Genomic DNA, 4,964 nt, shown 5'->3' with positions numbered 1-4,964 from the left:
TCTGTAACTGCAAATATTTCAAGCATTTTCTAATACTTTGTTACTTAACCCACAGGGTGTTCATAATTGAAGGGCTTATTTCAATAGTGGTACAAGTCCATTTTTGTTCATTCTGAGATACAGAGTCCTAAAGTTAAAAGAGCACTGAAAAATCTGCAGTTGTACCAAAAATATTCAAGTATATATACTTGAATATTTCTGGTATCTCAACTGCAGATTTTTCAGCACAGTTGAGATACCTGCAGTTAAGATACCAAAAATATTCAAGTACATATACTTCAATACACAGGGTGTTTCAAAAATGACCGGTATATTTGCAACGGCAATAAAAACTAAACGAGCAGCGATAGAAATACACCGTTTGTTGCAATATGCTTGGGACAACAGTACATTTTCAGGCAGACAAACTTTCGAAATTACAGTAGTTACAATTTTCAACAACAGATGGTGCTGCGGTCTGGGAAACTCTATAGTACGATATTTTCCACATATCCACCATGCGTAGCAATAATATGGCGTAGTCTCTGAATGAAATTACCCGAAACCGTTGACAATGTGTCTGGCGGAATGGCTTCACATGCAGATGAGATGTACTGCTTCAGCTGTTCAATTGTTTCTGGATTCTGGCGGTACACCTGGTCTTTCAAGTGTCCCCACAGAAAGAAGTCACAGGGGTTCATGTCTGGCGAATAGGGAGGCCAATCCACGCCGCCTCCTGTATGTTTCGGATAGCCCAAAGCAATCACACGATCATCGAAATATTCATTCAGGAAATTAAAGACGTCGGCCGTGCGATGTGGCTGGGCACCATCTTGCATAAACCACGAGGTGTTCGCAGTGTCGTCTAAGGCAGTTTGTACCGCCACAAATTCACGAAGAATGTCCAGATAGCGTGATGCAGTAATCGTTCCGGATCTCAAAAATGGGCCAATGATTCCTTTGGAAGAAATGGCGGCCCAGACCAGTACTTTTTGAGGATGCAGGGACGATGGGACTGCAACATGGGGCTTTTCAGTTCCCCATATGCGCCAGTTCTGTTTATTGACGAAGCCGTCCAGGTAAAAATAAGCTTCGTCAGTAAATCAAATGCTGCCCACATGCATATCGCCGTCATCAATCCTGTGCACTACATCGTTAGCGAATGTCTCTCGTGCAGCAATGGTAGCAGCACTGAGGGGTTGCCGTGTTTGAATTTTGTATGGATAGAGGTGTAAACTCTGGCGCATGAGACGATACGTGGACGTTGGCGTCATTTGGACCACAGCTGCAACACGGCGAACGGAAACCCGAGGCCGCTGTTGGATCACCTGCTGCACTAGCTGCGCGTTGCCCTCTGTGGTTGCCGTACGCGGTCGCCCTACCTTTCCAGCACGTTCATCCGTCACGTTCCCAGTCCGTTGAAATTTTTCAAACAGATCCTTTATTGTATCGCTTTTCGGTCCTTTGGTTACATTAAACCTCCGTTGAAAACTTTGTCTTGTTGCAACAACACTGTGTTCTAGGCGGTGGAATTCCAACACCAGAAAAATCCTCTGTTCTAAGGAATAAACCATGTTGTCTACAGCACACTTGCACGTTGTGAACAGCACACGCTTACAGCAGAAAGACAACGTACAGAATGGCGCACCCACAGACTGCATTGTCTTCTACACTCCTGGAAATGGAAAAAAGGACACATTGACACCGGTGTGTCAGACCCACCATACTTGCTCCGGACACTGCGAGAGGGCTGTACAAGCAATGATCACACGCATGGCACAGCGGACACACCAGGAACCGCGGTGTTGGCCGTCGAATGGCGCTAGCTGCGCAGCATTTGTGCACCGCCGCCGTCAGTGTCAGCCAGTTTGCCGTGGCATACGGAGCTCCAGCGTAGTCTTTAACACTGGTAGCATGCCGAGACAGCGTGGACGTGAACCGTATTTGCAGTTGACGGACTTTGAGCGAGGGCGTATAGTGGGCATGCGGGAGGCCGGGTGGATGTACCGCCGAATTACTCAACACGTGGGGCGTGAGGTCTCCACAGTACATCGATGTTGTCGCCAGTGGTCGGCGGAAGGTGCACGTGCCCGTCGACCTGGGACCGGACCGCAGCAACGCACGGATGCACGCCAAGACTGTAGAATCCTACGCAGTGCTGTAGGGGACCACACCGCCACTTCCCAGCAAATTAGGGACACTGTTGCTCCTGGGGTATCGGCGAAGACCATTCGCAACCGTCTCCATGAAGCTGGGCTACGGTCCCGCACACCGTTAGGCCGTCTTCCGCTCACGCCCCAACTTCGTGCAGCCCGCCTCTAGTGGTGTCGCGACAGGCGTGAATGGAGGGACGAATGGAGACGTGTCGTCTTCAGCGATGAGAGTCGCTTCTGCCTTGGTGCCAATGATGGTCGTATGCGTGTTTGGCGCCGTGCAGGTGAGCACCACAATCAGGACTGCATACGACCGATGCACACAGGGCCAACACCCAGCATCATGGTGTGGGGAGCGATCTCTTACACTGGCCATACACCACTGGTGATCGTCGAGGGGACACTGAATAGTGCACGGTACATCCAAACCGTCATCGAACCCATCGTTCTACCATTCCTAGACCGGCAAGGGAACTTGCTGTTCCAACAGGATAATGCACGTCCGCATGTATCCCGTGCCACCCAACGTGCTCTAGAAGGTGTAAGTCAACTACCCTGGCCAGCAAGATCTCCGGATCTGTCCCCCATTGAGCATGTTTGGGACTGGATGAAGCGTCGTTTCACGCGGTCTGCACGTCCAGCACGAACGCTGGTCCAACTGAGGCGCCAGGTGGAAATGGCATGGCAAGCCGTTCCACAGGACTACATCCAGCATCTCTACGATCGTCTCCATGGGAGAATAGCAGCCTGCATTGCTGCGAAAGGTGGATATACACTGTACTAGTGCCGACATTGTGCATGCTCTGTTGCCTGTGTCTATGTGCCTGTGGTTCTGTCAGTGTGATCATGTGATGTATCTGACCCCAGGAATGTGTCAATAAAGTTTCCCCTTCCTGGGACAATGAATTCACGGTGTTCTTATTTCAATTTCCAGGAGTGTATATCTTTCACATCACTTGCAGCGCCATCTGTTGTTGAAAATTGTAACTACTGTAATTTCGAAAGTTTGTCCGCCTGAAAATGTACTGTTGTCCCAAGCATATTGCAACAAACGGTGTATTTCTATCGCTGCTCGTTTAGTTTTTATTGCCGTTTCAAATATACCGGTCATTTTTGAAACACCCTGCATATACTTGAATATTTCTGGTATCTCGACTGCAGATTTTTCAGCGCTCCTTTAACTTTAGGACTCTGTATCTATTTTAACTTTAGGACTCTGTATCTCAGAACGAACAAAAATGGACTTGTACCGCTATTGAAATAAGCCCTTCAATGTAAATTCCAGTTTCAAAAGGCTGTAGAAAGAAAATCACTGCTCAGTATGATGTCAGATCTGAACAGCATATTTTTAATGAGACAGGGGGAGACATCATGGAACAAAAGAAATAAACGAAAATCTACCTATGGTGGTGTGTAAGCGTAAGAATGTGTACACCAACAGATGCGTCGCACATGGTTGTTCCTCATTTTGTGTCCCAGAAGCCCAACATGACTGTCTCTATGAAAGACTGCATGCTTTCGTAAAGTTCTTTTGTAAGAACAATGACAGCGCGCCAGTACCTCTGCAGAAGTTCCGTACACTCAAACGTATGAGAAATGGCATCAGTCCAATGTCTGCTAAGGGTCTGGAGAAAATGATTACAAAATTCGAAAAGACAGGTTTTTTTTTAAGTGAAATATGGCAGAGGGAGGAAAGCAGTTGATCCGACATTGTCAAAGATGTGGCCACAGCACTGCTGGAGGGTTCGAGTGGAGGTGTGCAAGCATGCAGCGCATGGTGAACTGACCGAACTTTGGACATGCCGATGACCATGGTGCATAAAATCCTACGAAACACTGTGCATTGCTATCCATATAAAATCATCTATATTCAGGAGTTGCTTCCTGCTAACCTGCCAGCAAGACAAACGTCAGATATCGAATTTCTTGTTCGCATGGAAGTGGACAGTGAATGGCCATGGAACATTCTGCGAACCAAGAAAGCTCCTTTCCGTCTCCAGTGACATGTCAATACGCAGAACTTCAGAATATAAAACTTTACTCCGTCCAAACAGACCTTGGAAGGTCCGACGGTACCGACCGGCCGCCGTGTCATCATCAGCCCACAGTGTCACAGGATGCGAATACGGAGGAGTACGGGGTCAGCACACCACTCTCCCGGCCATATGTCGGTTTACAAGATCGGAACTGCTACTTCTCAATCAAATAGCTCCTCAGTTTGCCTTACAAGGGCTGTATGCACCCCACTTGCCAACAGCGCTCGGCAGACCGGATGGTCACCCATCCAAGTGCTAGCCCAGCCCAACAGTGCTTAACTTTGTTGATCTGACGGGAACCAGTGTTACCACTGTGGCAAGGTCGTTGGCACTTCAGAATATGGACAACGGAAAATCCACATGCATGTCAACCGGTACTACTTCATTCTGCAAATATGACTGTGTGGTGCCAGTCGACCATGTTGTAGGGCCGTATTTTTTCAGGGAGATGAGTCCTGTAGGTCCTCTTACCTGTACTGAGACTGATAAATGCTATGAGAGTATTCCACATCAACATCATTCCAGTCCTTCAACAGCGTGGGTGGGATCATTTTTATGCAAGATGGTGCTCCTGCGCAGAATGCACAACCAGTGAAGCGGCTGCTGCGGAGTCATGTCGGAAATGCTAGAATTATCATCAGTCATTTCCTACCGCCTGGCCATCCACATCACCTAAGCTTAATCCATGTGACCTGCGGCTGTGGAGTTATCTGAAATATGTTGTGTTCTGTACTGCAGTTACGAACTTAGCTGAACTGAAGGCATGAACTGTGCAGTTCTTTCTGAATGTGAACCT

The 4,964-nt window shown here is 48.0% G+C and overlaps 1 pseudogene; it reads right to left on the bottom strand.

The window, feature by feature from the left end:
• Positions 1 to 4,380: 4,380 nt before the first annotated feature.
• LOC124727894 lies at positions 4,381 to 4,498 on the bottom strand (annotated as a pseudogene).
• Positions 4,499 to 4,964: the final 466 nt, after the last annotated feature.

Source organism: Schistocerca piceifrons, chromosome 1 (assembly GCF_021461385.2).
Source record: "Schistocerca piceifrons isolate TAMUIC-IGC-003096 chromosome 1, iqSchPice1.1, whole genome shotgun sequence".
NCBI classification, from domain to species: domain Eukaryota; kingdom Metazoa; phylum Arthropoda; class Insecta; order Orthoptera; family Acrididae; genus Schistocerca; species Schistocerca piceifrons.
The sequence above is the reverse complement of the archived record's forward strand: the minus strand, read 5'-3'. Positions and strand labels throughout refer to the sequence as shown.